This window comes from Epinephelus fuscoguttatus, linkage group LG8, assembly GCF_011397635.1.
Source record: "Epinephelus fuscoguttatus linkage group LG8, E.fuscoguttatus.final_Chr_v1".
Taxonomy (NCBI): domain Eukaryota; kingdom Metazoa; phylum Chordata; class Actinopteri; order Perciformes; family Serranidae; genus Epinephelus; species Epinephelus fuscoguttatus.
Genome location: NC_064759.1, coordinates 42,651,361 through 42,667,844, shown reverse-complemented (window position 1 = coordinate 42,667,844; position 16,484 = coordinate 42,651,361). Strand labels below are relative to the sequence as shown.

The 16,484-nt window shown below is 41.2% G+C and overlaps 1 long non-coding RNA gene across 7 annotated transcripts; it reads left to right on the top strand.

Moving 5' to 3' along the window:
• Window positions 1-9,041: 9,041 nt before the first annotated feature.
• Window positions 9,042-16,255, top strand: LOC125892890 (uncharacterized). 7 transcript variants are annotated; one of them, XR_007449804.1, is made up of 8 exons: window positions 9,042-11,770; window positions 11,970-12,041; window positions 12,127-12,359; window positions 12,445-12,551; window positions 12,715-12,877; window positions 12,964-14,159; window positions 14,392-14,671; window positions 14,747-16,255. It is a non-coding gene; the product is annotated as an uncharacterized LOC125892890 (long non-coding RNA). The 7 variants fall into 7 exon arrangements; XR_007449799.1 differs by having other exon boundaries at window positions 9,042-11,471; window positions 11,565-11,770; window positions 12,127-12,877; XR_007449803.1 differs by having other exon boundaries at window positions 12,445-12,877.
• Window positions 16,256-16,484: the final 229 nt, after the last annotated feature.

Sequence of the window (16,484 nt, the reverse complement as noted above, 5' to 3'; positions counted from 1 at the left end):
GTCTCTCCGAAACAGGGAGACTAGAAGTGGGAGGGGCAATAGGTTGTGCCGAAGAGGTAGACGGTAAAACACTAGGGCCAGCCTGTCCCTGTCGCAACCGCTCATTATCAGCTTTTAACTGTGCAATCAATTCTCTAAGTTCCTGTATTTCTTCCTCCATGATTAACACAAACTCACTGTCCTACAAGTAGTTACTATGGTGCAACAGCACCACAAGGGCCAAACCTGTAGTAGACACCTCACCAAAACACTCAGAAGATCTGCCAGGAATCGCTGCTGCCTTGTCTCCAAGTTCTCCAATCTGCATACAAAAAAACAACAAAATTAGGGCACACAATAAAACGAAAAGATGAAATCAGCAACAACACAAAAAAAAGGAACACACGTCTCAGCCGTTCAAGAGAGTAATCCTGCCGACAACGCCAAGTTTTGTGGTGAGGTGGAGGTGAAAGGATATAAAGCTAATACTGTTACCAAGAAAAGGGCTCGACAACGCCACCCTGGGAATTTCACCCAGGGAATTACTTCTTCAATACAAGACACACAGGGAGGGGGAAAGAACCTAATCAGGGCTGAGGCCTAGTGAGTGGACAAGGACTAATGAAGGGGAAGGATCCACCAAAAAAAGAGAAACCAACTTAAATCACCAGGCACACGTGGCAGACACACTCAGTGAAGCAACCCACTCCCAGGAACACAGTGGACAAGACGGAAGGATGGATACCACCACCAAACACCAGCACCGCCACCACCGGCCTCCAGCAACTGAAAAGGGGAATGATAAAACAAATTAGTGGGGTTGCAATGAAACAAACAAAATCAATAAATCAAAATTTAACAAAAATGTAATTAATGGGCAGATCACAAGTTTAAACTTAACAAAATATAACAACTAATAACTGCCCAATTGAAATACTCAAATATAGACAAAGCAAAAAAAGAAATTAATGCTAAATAAAGAAAACAAACCCCAAACAATTATCCAATTACATATACAAAATCTCTCAAATTAACCTAATTAACAAATAAATTATACAAACAAACAAAATCAGGTTCAACCCAAACAATATAAAAATAAACAAGCTAATAGAATATAACCCACACTCTCACACACTCCTTCACTCAAAATACGGGGGACCAAGCCTCGGTTAAAAATAATGTCTCGGCCCGCGACGGGCGGACGAGCAACCGTCCTGGAATATTACCGTCCTGCAGCCACCAGCGTTTACCTGCGACTAGTGATGTTACAGCTGATACTGCAGTCCCGAGGCCTGTGTCGAGCAAAGGGGGCGTGTCCAAATGAAGCCCGTGTCGAAGCTCGTATTGTTTTTCTGGATATCACGTGACCAAAGACAAACGAGGCCCCGTTTCTCTGGAATCACGTGACTGCCTCGTTGTGTGATTCGAGTCGGGAAATACATGAAGTGTTTTGCGTGATCAGAGGTGATTCTGAAGATCGTTAAGTGCAGAGGATTGAGTGACCCAGTCACACAAGCACTCTAACCTTTTGTGGACACACACACACTTATACATATATATGTGTGTGTGTGTGTGTGTGTGCACTTTATTGATATACCACGTTCAGGATAGATTCATTTCATCTGGCTTTACAATACCTCATAGGGGGGTTCTGACGTAATCATCATCATTAAGCATCATTATGTGTATGCCAGATCCACTGACATGTAGCCCACATGTAATATCACAGTAGGACTGCTGTACATCAAATGGCCAGCAGATGTCAGTACTCCTAAATGAGCTGTTAAACGGGGCTTTGTGTGATCGGCCTTTTGGCGAAGCAATCCGCCTGAAAGATTCGACACATTCACGGGGCTTCATCACACCATCACTACCTGCGACCACACTAGCATTCGCCACCTGATAGCATCAACTATACTACAAAGAGAGAGGACACTTACCACAGCCAACAAACGCAGCAGCGCATACAGGGGGGCCAGAGCAGCACACAGGCAGTCGCCCTACAACACAACACCAATGCCTTAAGCACGTGGGCAAACAAACGACCAGCGAGGTGAAGCAGCGTGCAGCCATACCTGTCGGACCTGACAACCTCTGACCCGGAAGTGACGCAGAGGTGACGATGGGAGCGCAAAGGAAGAACCGGTGGGAGGACTGCCGCTTTTGTACCGGCCCACCTCATTAGCGGCCCCCAGCGGCGCACATTGTAAACAATGACAATAAGCACCTCTATGCTGCTACACCTTCATTGAGAAAAAAGAGATTCCTCTTCCAGTCTGAGTTAAGGAGCATGGCAACCACAAACCATCACAACTGCACCTTATGTTGCCTTTGACATTTGCTCTGGTTATTACAACAGTCTGATGATCAAATCTAAGCTGTATTTATATTTCGTTTTACCTTAATATGATGCTGTTCTCGTATTCCATCATATAGAGTATCTCAGAGTATAAGCTGTGTGGATAATATTTTCAAGTTCACTTTTCTAATACAAGTTTGTCATTATCTATAGTTTCTCTCAATGCCAGGGGTTTAAGGGATAATTTGAAGCGAAAAGCTCAATTTTTATTCGCAAAACAATGCAAAACTGATTTTTGTTTCTTTCAGGAGACACATACTGTCAATGATGATGTACACTTTTGGAAATCCCAGTGGGGAAATGAGGCTTTTTTTCACATGCTTCGCAACGTTCTGCTGGAGTTTGCACTCTTAAAAATAAGTTTACAGGGGATATATTGCATGCAGACTGTGATAAGAATGGTCACTATATATGTCAGGTTTTTGACACTCACAACATCAACTTAATTATCATTAACATTTATGGATACAATACATTGTCTGATAACAACAACTTGCTTATTAATGTGGAAAAAAGAATTCGTTACTGGATGGCCAGATTTCCTAATGCTTATCTAATTATAGGTGGTGATTTTAATGTTACATTGGACAACACAATTGATAGGTGGCCACCAGGAAATCAAACTAGTGCCAGTGTAAAGTTAAAAATGATAATGCAACAATTCGATTTAATAGATGCTTGGAGAGAGAAGTGTCCCAATGACAGAATTTTTACTTGGTGTAATAAATCTAGAATCTAGAATCAATCTAGAATAGACTTTTGGTTAATTTTGAGTAATCTTAAAGATTATGTAAATGTTGGTATTCTTTCCACCCCGTTGGCTGATCACAAGGCTATTCAGATTCACATTTCTCTACTTCCTTATACTACTAACTGTCCACAAAAGTCATACTGGAAACTTAATAGTTCTGTGTTGTGTCATGAAGCAGTTATACTCAGGGTTAAAGAACTAATACAAATCTTCTGGAATGAGGCCCAAGCTGAAGGAGTATATGGGAGTAAATGGGAACTTTTAAAATTTGAAGTTGGTAAATTTTTTAGGAAGTACTGTAGTAATCTTGTTAAAAATAAACGATATAAAGAAGAACAGGTGATCTCTAAAATAACTGCCTTATCTTCCATATGTCCTGATAATTTATCCTCTGAAGAAAAAGAAACGCTGTTTGAATATCAAAACAAACTAGATAGGCTCTATCAATCTAAAGCTAAGGGGGCTTTTGTGAGGTCCAGGAGGCAATGGCTAGAAGAGGGTGAACAGAACTCAGCGTATTTTTTTAGGTTAGAAAAATCCCACGCCAAAAATAATACCATTCATCAACTTAGAATAAATGATATAGTATGTGATGATGTAAACCAGATTGCAAACTTCTGCTCCAACTTCTATAAAAAATTTATGTAGCTCTCAATATTGTAATGACAATACTGTCTCATTTATGGATTCTCTAGTTGATACCAACCCAATCAACATTGCTGACCAAGAATTCTGTGATCGTCCAATCTCTTTAAAGGAAATAGTAGACTCAATTAATAGTTTAAAGAACAATAAATCTCCTGGAGTGCATGGACTTACATCAGAATTTTATAAATCCTTCTCCAAAGAACTAGCTCCCTTTTTATTAGAAGTATTTTGTGAAAGTATTGCTAAAGGTGCTCTCCCTCCCACTCTAACACAGGGCCTGATAACCCTTATTCCCAAACCTAAGAAAGATTTATTACTTATTGATAATTGACGCCCGATTAGCCTCCTCAATAATGACTACAAAATTTTAGCTATTATTTTTGCGAAGCGCTTGAAAAATGTTTTGGATGAAGTCATAGATGAAACGCAGTCTGGATTTATGAGAAATAGGCATATCTCTAATAATATTCGATTCTTGTACTTGATATGTTAGATTACCCAGAGTTAATTAATAATAATGAAAGTTTCATCCTTTTCCTGGACTTTTACAAAGCCTTCGATTCAATTGAACATGAATTTATATTTAAAACACTTAACAAATTTGGTTTTGGTGACTTTTTTGCAGAACAATTAAAACATTATATGCCAATGGAAATAGCTCAATCAAACTAAAAAATGGCACTTCTCCTAGATTTGAGTTAAAACGTGGGATACATCAAGGATGTCCTATCAGTCCTTATTTATTTTTGTTATCCACCCAAATATTAGCTAGTCATATCAAAGCTAGTGGCCTAAAAGGCATATCAATCATAGATAAGGAAATCATTATCAGCCAACTGGCTGATGACACGACCCTTTTTTTTATAGGATTCCTCTCAAGTTTCTCTCGCTCTTGATGTAATTCAGGTGTTTTCTAATGCTTCAGGTCTTCATTTGAATGTAAATAAGTGTGAACTAATGGCAGTCAAAAAACTGTGCATTGCCCTGTCTGTAATATTCCAGTTAAGGAAAGAGTCACCTATCTGTGGATAGTTATAACAAAAAACCAGAAAGACAGATGTAAATTGAATTTTATCCCAATTTTAGAAACAACCAAAGAAAAACTTAATCAATGGCTTCAAAGAGACCTATCATTAAAAGGCAGAATACTACTCTCTAAGGCAGAAGGCATATCCAGGCTTACCTACGCTGCTATTTCCTTAGATGTTGATAAAAAGATTAGCCAAGCGATTGACCAGTTACTTTATAACTTTATTTGGAAGAACAGAACTCATTATATTAAAAAATCTGTCTTAATGAATGACTATAATAACGGTGGCCTCAACTTTCTTGATTTTAATACACTTAACAACACATTCAAGGTTAATTGGATCAAGCACTATTTAAAAGAACCTACCGAGAATATTATCTCGCGTCATATGTTTTTTAATTTGGGTGGTCTGAAGTTTCTTCTACTCTGTAATTATAATGTTGATCGGATACCTGTCTCTCTCTCGAATTTCCATAGGCAAATGCTATTGGCCTGGTCCCTTATTTATAAGCACAATTTTTCTCCTAATAGATATTTTATTTGGAACAATAAGGATGTTTGTTACAAAAAGAAATCTTTATTTTTTGACAATTGGTTCAGGAATGGTATTGTGCAGATGAATCAACTTTTCAATAAGGAGGGAAAACTCTTTGGTTACCAAGAATTTCTTTGTCATTATAAGATCCCTGTGACCCCTAAAGATTTTGCTGTGGTTTTTAATGCCATTCCATCTGGTGTTATGCTCTATAAGGGTTATACCTCTCCTCCTTCTATTACGACACCTTTGCTTGATCCAGTTGACACACCTATAGGGAAAATATGTTTTCAACCAGCATCCTGTAAAAATAACAAAAAAATCCGCACTTTATTCCAATCTGATTGTATCTCTGTCCCATATGTAATTGCAACCTGGAATAAGCATGTTCAGGACTTATGCTGGGAAAAGATATGGTCTCTTCCTAATAGATATCTACTGGTTAACAAAGTTAAAAAAAATTCTTTTAAGATCATTCATGGCTATTATCCTGTCAAGGCATTTCTAGTAAGATTTAAGAAGGACATTGATGTGTCTTGCACTTTTTGTAACATGCACCCAGAGACTGTCTTCCATTTATTCTGGACTTGTCAACACACTCGGACTTTGTGGCAAGGCATCTGTCGTTTTATATTGGACTATATCTATGATGCCTTTGTACTTTGTTTGAATGATGTATTATTTGGCTTTACAAATTATAGGAGAGAATTAGACGATGTATTTTTTCTATGTAATCTCATCATATTCCTGGCAAAGTTTTATATTCATAAGTGTAAGGTGTTGAAAACCAAACCTTCCTTTTGTACCTTTAAAAAGGAGGCAGAGTCCTACATTAAAACACTGTCCACCTCTTGCAATAGAAAAGCTGTGAAAACGTTGAAGCTGTGCTCCAAATTTAATGTACTGTTATAATTTTAATATATATATATTTTTTAATATTCTGTGCACCATTTTTATTTCATATTTGTGTCTTGTTTGTAACCCCTGGCGTATATCTGCATGTTTCTTTAGTTTCTTATTACTACTGATGTTTCAAAACATGATATTTGTGTACATGATGCTGATGTTGAACAAATAAAGTTTATTGGACAAAAAAAAAAAAAAAAAAAATTCACTGTGTATGTATCACTCCGCCTCACAGCTGATTGCAATCAACAATCAAATCAAAACTGACGGTTAGCGTCAGTTAGGTCAGCAGTTGCGTTGTAGGCTAATCATCCACTGTCAAACAGCCAAAAATATGGATTTACTTCCTAAAATAAGTTTTGAATTGAACTATGAATGGTCATCAGAGGAAGATGAGGGAGAGGAGAAGCTGAATCCATCTGAGCACACATCCAGGTTTGTCAGTGTTTCATCAGCGGAGCTCAATGACTTGGAGAAAAGTAACATACTGTCAGATCAGAAGGCAGAGTCGGCTGTGCCTGTGAAGCGACAGTCCACCATGCAGTCACCAGAGACTTATTTCACCTGCTACACAATTAATGGAAACGTGCAGATAAATGTGTATAAAGAGTAAGTGCCTGGCGCACCATGTCTGCGCTACATAGCTAGGGTGACAGCGGAGTCCTGAGGGAACTATTTTTGTTGGCAGAAGACAAATAAAATGCTTAAATTATCTATTTTGTCCTGCGGCCTCGTGCCTATGACCGAATCACAGCCGTGACGATATCACAGTACAACATCACTCTCTCTCGTGTGATATTGCTTAATTAACATTAATAAGACCTAATGAGTGTTAATAATAGTATACAACACATTTATTATTGTCTTATAAGATATTATTGGGTACTAGGACATCCTTAAGAGTTTATAGACAATTTATCAATATTAACAAGATGTTTATTAACATTAATAAGACTATAAGAAGTTAATATAAATGCCATATTATGGTTAATAAATGCTTAATTATGCACTTATTAATAGTAAATAATGAACCTTTGCAGCTGCTGGATCTAAAGTGGGAACAGTGTCTTGTTGACATTCATAAACTCTATGCCCTCACTGAAGTTAATTATTCTATTAATTATGCACCTATTGCAACATCCAGATATCAATCATTATTTCAACATTAAAGAATTCTGATGCATTCTTTTCACTCTAGTATGTTATTATTTTCTTTAGCAAAGGATCATAGGCATCACATTTCTTCAAAATAGCATACTAAGACAAACATGAGTTATTTGAACTAAAAAAAAAAAATGAGTAGATTGATTCAGAATTAGCTGCTTTATTCACTCGTGATGAGAATTCAGCCAACCAGTGGTGGTGAAAACACAACATAAGGACATATTTCCTTTTCATATTGATTTTTAATGCAACCACTATTGTCAAAAACAGGAAAAAAGGGATTGGAAAATAGTTGAGTTCTAAAAAAAAATGACAGATCTGAGTTCATTTGGCTTTTTCAAAAGTTTTGTTACATAGATTGACTGTTCAGGAATACAGTGTTCCACACTGTGAAAGTGAGTGACAAAAGTCTCAACATCGGCAGGGCCAAAGGTGGCCAGGTCAGTGATGTCCTCAGGCCAGTTGCTTAGGTCATACATGGTGGCAGCCGCGTTCAAGACACCCTCATCAAGGTTGCCAAACCGCATGGTGAGATTGTCACAGAAGCCATTGATTAGTTTATCTTTCACTTTGTGGAAGTCATCATCATCCACTTGTTTCCTGTTGAGTTTTACACCAGAGAAGGTGTTTGCGGGAAAAGGTCCCACTTCATCCAGGAACTGCTTCAGATGCTGACCTGGGACTGTCTGAAATACAGAAGAAAAAAACTTTCACTGTCACGATTGCTAAACATATACCATAGCATATTAATTCCTCTCTAGGGAGTTTATTTTGTTTACCTGCATAGCTACAAGAGCCAGGGTCATCTTCTGCAGTCCATCTGACACCATCTGCAATGTCAGCCCATCCCTCTGAAAGAGAAGGCTCAGAATTAAACCCATAAACATCACAAAGTGATCTAGGGTGCGTTGGTCTCGGGATTCTGATGCAGCTTCTTCTCCAGCTCTCTCTGTGCTGCCTCAGGTGTGTTAGGGCTCAACTTTTCACCATCAATAGTCACCATTAGCCAGGCAGGGTGGAGTATCCCGACTCTTAACTTCTGTCTTTTAAGTTCTTGTATGATGTTGTTGAATTCTCCGCGTTGTCTCCTCACCTCCACTGTCAGATCCTGCCGTATGTAAAAGGGCCGATTTTCCCAGAGGAGAGTTTTTTTATCTCTTACTGCAGCCATTATCTTCTGTTTAGCTCCAACCTTAGAAGCCGCACTATGATGTTATGTGGCGGATCCTCAGGATTCGGCCGTGGCTGCAGCGCTCTGTGGGCCTGGTCCACTTCAGGTAGTGGATCAACCTCGCCTGTGCCCAGAACAAACCGAAATATGCGGATCAGTAGCCCAGTCAGGTCATCTGCCTCCATGCCTTCCTTAATGCCAATTATCCTGATATTATTTCTTCTGCTGTGCGACTCAAGATCCTCCAGTCAGTTGCAAAGAAGTGACACTTTTTTGGAGAGCTCTTGCACCATAGACTTCTCTTTTCCCAGGTCATCCTCTAAGGTGCTTATACACTTTTCTGCGTTTGCCACCCTTTGCTGCACAGCTTTAAAGTCTTTTGATAGTGTTTGGATGGAGGAGCATCAAGTTTTTCCCTCATTGATTCTTGATTACTCCCCCCCCCCCCCCCCCCTTAGAATTGGTCTGGTGAGTCGTCGCTGATACTAGGACACCATGCTCACCTGTCCATAGTCACGTGATCTGACTGACAATTATAATTAGGATACTTAATTATGTGGGTTTTTTTCCCATCCATTCCAATGGATGAATAACGTAGTGTGGTCGTTAGTACTCTCGCCTCACAGCAAGAGGGTTGCCGGTTCGATCCCGGGCGTGGGAGCCCTTCTGTGTGGAGTTTGCATGTTGTCCCCGTGTCAGCGTGGGTTCTCTCTCCGGGTACTCCGGCTTCCTCCCATAGTCCAAAGACATGCAGACTGGGGACTAGGTTAATTGATAACTCTAAATTGTCCGTAGATGTGAATGTGAGCGTGAATGGTTGTCTGTCTCTATGTGTCAGCCCTGCGATAGTCTGGCGACCTGTCTAGGGTGTACCCTGCCTCTCGCCCGATGTCAGCTGGGATAGGCTCCAGCCCCCCCGCGACCCCCAAGAGGATGAAGCGGTTAGAAGATGAATGAATGAATCAATGTGCCAATGTGCTGCTTCATGATCAGCCACGCTTGTTAAAAAAGGGGGTGTGGCTCTACTGCAGTCCACTTTAGATGATGTGGAGCACTGATCGGTTTATAGACATTCCATAAAATAAGTCTGTGCATTCTCGGTGCATCTCCATGATTAATATCTCCTCGTCCATGGTGTCAACGGGGTGAAATGATATCTGAAAACCTCTGACCTGTTGACTTCAGGCCTGCCGCTGCCCATTATGCATTTTTCAAGGTGTAGTGCAGGGAAATATGATCCGCCGTGAACACTGTGTATTTTATTCTTAAAACTGACCGGATGTTTTATTTTGTTTCTGTGCACGACTTCCTGCCCCGCACGAAGTGCTGAATTGTTGCGTTGTGCTCTGTCGTCCGGCAAAAATAGAAGTCCTGCGTATCTGTGCAGAGGGCTCCGGAGTGCCGGAGCTGAGACGGAGCCGGTGTGACAGATTAACTGGTGTTGAATCAACTGGTGAGACAGATGTGTTGTGGGCGTGGCCTTTGAGAAACCCACAGTGGAAAAACGAGGAAAAAAACATTGAACTCCTAACCAAACACCACGATAGAAGTGGTTTGCTGGACATCCACAGAGAATTCGAAGCCAAGCGAACACGATCCGCAGTTGTCCTGTGGCACACACGTCTATGAACGCTTCAAAATAAGAAAATCTAAATGCATCCAAAATACCAACAAAGTGGGGCATCACATATCGTAGCTACATGATATACTGCCAGCAATACCAACGTTATGTCATGTCCCTAATCATGTCTGTCCAGCTACATGTGTGTATCACAAGTTAATCTGAGCGCGTCACACATTACCACTCTGTTTGTGCGAACACTCCAGTATGGCATTTAACACCCCAGACTCTGTGTGTGTATCACTCACAGGCTGTATGAAAGCATCATCAGTCCTCAGAAACACTTGACATCATATAAATAATGATATGGCGCACACGTAGTTCCATCAACAGGAAAACTCTGCAAACACCGTTTGCAGTATTGTGAACAGCAGGCATTAACACAGTCACTGACGTTGTCAGTCCCAATTCATGAACACCGCAATGCTAGATACAGATCAGTGCAAATGTCAATGAATCCTGTAGAAAATGCTCAGTTGTCAGTCCTGTAGTTTGTATCATCTGATGTCAAGTCGATGTGCAGTCTGGAAATGAAAGTCTGAGATATTCACATCCAACTCGAGCGCAGCGCGGCGATTGCCATGAGCTGTGGCAAATTGTGATCCACTCAGATTAACTGGTGATACAACATGTGTAGGCTACATTCCAACAATCATGCTGCATAATGACGGCCACTGACAATTCACTCAGTCATCACAACGATAGTCTGCACCATTCAGTGCAGACATGATAACTCAATATACAACAAGAATGAAATAAATAAATAAATAAATAAATAAATAACAAAAGTCAATGGGATAATCACACACAGGTGTAGGTGATTATACTCAGGTGTAGATAACTCCAATCATCAGGGGGTAGTCTTTATAAGGATGGTTAACAGCTCACAACTTTGTGGGTTTGTTTGTGACGAGTTTGAGCAGTGAGCAGAAAGAGAGAAAAAGACGGTGTGCAAGAAAGAGTAAGTGGTGATTGTAAGTGGTGACTGTGAGTGGTGACTGTGAGTGAGGCTTGTGAGTGGTGATTGTGAGTGGTGAGTGTGACAGTGAAGTGTGCTTTGTGTTGTAAAGAGAGTGGGATTGTAGGTTTGTGTGTGTTGTGTGCTAGTGTGTTGTGTCAGTGAGGGTAGGAGTAGTGAGGGTAGGAGTAGCCAAGGTAGGAGTAGCGAGGGTAGGAGTAGGTAGGGAGGAGTAGGAAAGGTAGGGACATAATGGTGAAGTTGAAACTCCATTATCGGTATCCTGAGGGGTCAACCAGCCGAGACAGATTTGTCATCAGGAGGAGAGCTGACACCTTCAGGATAAAGGGTAAGGATGCATGTCACATGGACTTAAGAACACAATGATTATCTGCTATGACGAAACTCCAAGTAATCTAATATGATGACATTTAAACACCAGATGGAGACCTCTACTACATCTGTCGGCGAAAGCAGAACAAGGCCGGGCACCTCGCCAAAGTGGTCTCCACTGCTGAGGAAGCAAGCAACCTCTTCGTGGAGTTTCATGCCAGCGATATGGGTGGGCACTGTGGGGTGGAAAAAACCGACAGTGCCATCATTGCCCGCTATTATTGGCCTGGCATGGAGGATGACATTCGCAAGTGGGTGAGTTGGTATTGTCATAAAATCAAGGTGGAATACACATTCAGGTTCAAAAGTAGAACAGAGGAGTGTAAGGTAGTCATGTGTGTACGCCTTATATTGTCATACTGTATGTGTATGTGCAAAGGCCAACCATGTCAGTCTAAATCATTCAGTCATTTAAACAAATATTTGTCCAAATGTTACAATGTTGTCTGTTTAGATTGCTCAGTGTCCCCAGTGCCAGGCCAGGAGGGCTACCATCAAGGAAAAGCAGGAGTACAATCCAATAGAGGTAAATTACATATGACATGCAGTCAAATCTGTCAATCATATCAGTAGTGATACTGCAATACTCATGATTGTTTCTTCCTCCCCAGGTAACCGAGCCTCTCGAGCTGGTTGGAATGGACTTGGTGGGTAAGCTCAATGAACAGATGGTGGCAACCAGTACATATGTGTCATGGTTGATTATTTCACCAAATGGGCAGAGGCATACCCACTAAAAAGCAAAACAGCAGACGAGGTGACAAATTGTATTCTTGATTTCTTTTACAAATTTGGTGCACCCAAAAGGCTGCTAACAGACCAAGGCTCAGAATTTCGCAACAAGGTATAGTGATTATGCAATATGGATCACCAACATGTAACTTTTGCTGTGCTGGCTCAGCTCATGTTCATTTGAATGTCATTTCAAGGTCAACTATGGTCTGTGTGAGAGACTGGGCATCAAGAGGAGCCTATGCTCCCCTTTTCATCCACAGACCAATGGCCTTGTGGAAAAGCTGAATGGCACGATACAGAGGTATAGTTTTGTTGTCAGAACTTGAACTTGAGCCCTTAATAGCCTAGCACTTATATCCTGTTCCAGTCTGAACAGGTAATCATCAATGGATTGCTGTATCATACACGACAACCCAAAGTATCTTCTGCCTCCTCATGCATGTACCTGAATTCTGCATTTTAAGGTCCCTGAACAAACTGGTGGCTGAGCACCCCAACCATTGGGACCAGTATCTCCAGCCAACAATGTTTGCCCTGAGGACCAAAAAGCAGCTGACTACTCAATACAGCTACCTGATGTTTGGGAGGGAGGCCAGGTATCCCTCAGAGGTCCCAGATGAGTATGACGTAAGACTGCTATTGTTCTACTCTCTTTGGAGTTTGAATTTGGGTCATCTGTGTCCCCTACAATGTCACTGATTTCTTCCTGGCAGGTGACCGAAGAGAAGGTCTGCAGCCTCATTAAGACAGAGGAGATCTGCCAGGGACTCAGAGATCAGGTCCCAGTCTGCAATGAGGTAAAGGCCAATATCGAGGCCAAACAGCAAAAGGTCCGCAAGAGGAAGGAGGACAGAGGTCAGGCAGACCATTTTAAAGTGGGGGACCTTGTTCTAAAGAAATGCATGGCAGGCCATGAGGAAAGGGGACAAACTGGAGGCCAGCTTGGTGGGACCTTACAAAATATTAAAGCTGGAGGAGAAGACCGCTCACCTGGTGTCAGAGGGGGACACAGTCAAAAGTCAACACTCTCTGTTTGCCCTGCCACACTGCGGTCATTGCATAGCTGTCTATAATGACCGCACCACTCTTCCTCCCAACCATTGTGAGATATGCATTAATGATCTTTGAAAACAATTATGTGATTAATCTGTAAAGACGCACATCAGTCAAATAATTGTTCTTTGAGGTAGGCTACCTGACTCTCCAATTCCTTTCCTGGGGCCAGGTACAGGAGGTCTTCCATATATAATTTATATGGCCCCAGCCTTGACCAGAGTGTGGTTCGGCGCCTTCCTGCCCATACGTCTCTGATTACTGTAACACAAAAGAATAAAACATTGTTATGGCAGTTATTCATGACTTGCATAATTTGGGGTGTACTCTACCAGTGTACTTACAAATATCTGCACTGAGTGGAGGTCCTTGGGCTTCACAGCTTGTGGGTTGCCTTGCTGGGGGTGTGACTGATGTGACTTGACTCATTACTTCCAGCCAGAGGAGTAGGATCAATCAATTTCCTGATTTTGGCAGGGATCCTCTCCTCTGGCTGGAAGTAATGAGTCAAGTGGTCAGGCTTGAAAGGGGTGAGTAGGATTAATTTCTTATGCCTTTGCAATCCAGTGAGTTTTTCTCAGTTGGATATGTATGGTATATTTGATTTCTGTTGTAGCTGGCCCTTGATTGTGATGTGGCTGCAGGAGCAGTCTGTCATGAAGGACACTGGACACTCATTGTGAGTATTCCTAAATGTTAACAGATGTGGACACAATAATGACACTTATGTTTGAGGGGTTGCTAATATTTGTTTTGCATTTCCATAGATCATGTACCTGAAGGAGATGAGGTCCTTATACCTTGATCCGTTCGGTGCCACTCAGTAACAGATTGAGAGGTGTAAACATGTAACAAGGTGAATCAGCTGTAATTTGTGCATTAGATATGTATGTATTCATGCATTTTGGATAACCTTGGGAGCAACAGGCGAATTAAATTTCCCTTATGACTGTACTGTTTCACTAGACTGGCATAAGCTTGTCCTTTTGAGGGCCCTTGACACGATTCAAGTGGTTTTAAATTTAGAATCCTCTTACCTGGGCTTATGTTACACTTTCCTGACTGTGGTCAATCTGTGTTCTGTGTAGGGCACTGGTTCGCCAGAAGTGTCCTGCTATCGGGAGGTGGACATGTGCTACATTGGCCCATCCTAGACAGCAGGACACAACATCATGTGGGGTGTTTGTGTGCAAGGTAATGACTCAGTGATCTCTGTGCCTGTCATTAAAGTGTCATTCAAATTGTACTCATGAGACTTTTAGCTTGCAGAGCAGATTTTGCTGGCCCAGCAGATTGACTATGCAGTAGACCAGGAGGGTGTGGCCATGCTAAGGATGGACATGGCTAAAGCTCTGCTGGCAAATACAGGTACAAAGGACTCTTCCAGGTTTACTTGTTTGTGTCTGTAATGGCAACTGGACTATATGTATGCCTGTGTTGTAGATGACCTATCCCAGCTGTGTCGGGCTTGTGGGGAGGAAAGCTCCGGGGCTGAGATGGACGAGTGGGTAAGGAGATCAATTCTTGTCCCGGCCAACGTTGGTTGGATGCCTTGGATGCACCTTGGACGGGTTACCTCATGGTCACTGGGTGAATACTCAGTCACACACAGCTATTGTTAATGTGTAGTTTACTTTACTTAACCTGCATGTCTTGCACTTCAGCGGTCACTGGAGCAGCTGAGGGAACATGGGAACACAGACAACCACAGCTAAGATTTAAATCTAGTATCTGACAGACATTGCCATACAATTCTGAGCATTATCATGATTTCTCATTAACTGTTAAATTGTACAACCTCCTGGGATGAATGATTACCTGACACACTGCTTGGATGGTTTCTGAGGTCTCTTTTCTCTTTTTTTTTAGATTGAATGCACCACCTGCTATCTGTGGTACCATTCACAGTGAGTTGGACAGCCCTCACCAGAGCAGGACTGGCTTTGCACTGAGTGCGCCACATGAATCGGCACTGCGGTTTCTATTCTTTTACCTGTATCTTTACCTGTATGTATCTATCTTTCTATATCTATACGGCCTATATATACTGGCTGGTGACCATGCTCTCAATGTGACTGTAGATGGCATCAGTGGGAAGGATGGCAGGGACATGACTTTCAGCAGTTCCACTCGGGCATTAGTTTCATTTAGTAATGTAATGGCGATGGTTTGTTTCCACATGGTTTTGTCGGGAACATGACTGATGTCCAGCGAACAGTTCCCATCGTCATGATTCAGATGGAACCGGCAAACGTGTGCGTTAGGAAGGCAAAGTGATCATGACATGTATTTCCTGGTTGTTTACACGGGACATACACAACGGGTCCACACAGGCCACGCCCACACCACATCTGTCTCTCTCACCAGTTGATTCAACACCAGTTAATCCTTCACACCGGAACGCAACACAGCTGCAGCCGGTGGAAACACACACACTGACTAGTATTGAATCCTATCGCCTCCGCTGCCGTGCCGGAGCGCAGACGCAACCGAGAGCAGCCTCTCTTGGGCAGGCCCTGAACTCGTCACTGATATCTCTGTAGTGGTTAAATATGAAATGTAATTCCTTTGGGCTATGTCTAATGGGCAATATTCACTCTCAGTATATAAGATATATTATTATATTATTAAATGTTGTAACATTGTTGATGTAATTGTTGTTCTTTGTATGTATTCTTTTGCTTATTTATGTGTTTTTACCATTCAATAATGATTTTAAGAATTTATTGTAATTTATTTATTGTAGGCCTATTTAATGATTAACTGTATTTATTGTAGTTTTTATTCAACAGCATTTTAAATATTGATTATCTGATATGAATTGTATACCTGATGTCTGAAGTGTGGCTGAATAAAATTTTCCTCTTAACATCTGACCTGTTTGATCCCATTTATATTGGTGAGGACAGACTAAATGAGAAACTGCTGTCAGTATAATCCAGTACAGTTCAACAGCACCACAATCTAAAACTCAATGCTTCAATAAAATGTTAGACTGAATATTAAACTGCTTTTGTTTTTTTTTTCTAGGTGTACCAAGTAAACTGTCAAGTCTACATTAAAATGTAGACAGAAAGCATAATGATGAGACAAATGCAGTGATGGACAATAACTAAGTATATTTACTCAAGTAGCTACTGTACTTAAGTACAAATTTGATGTACTTGTACTTTGGGTATTT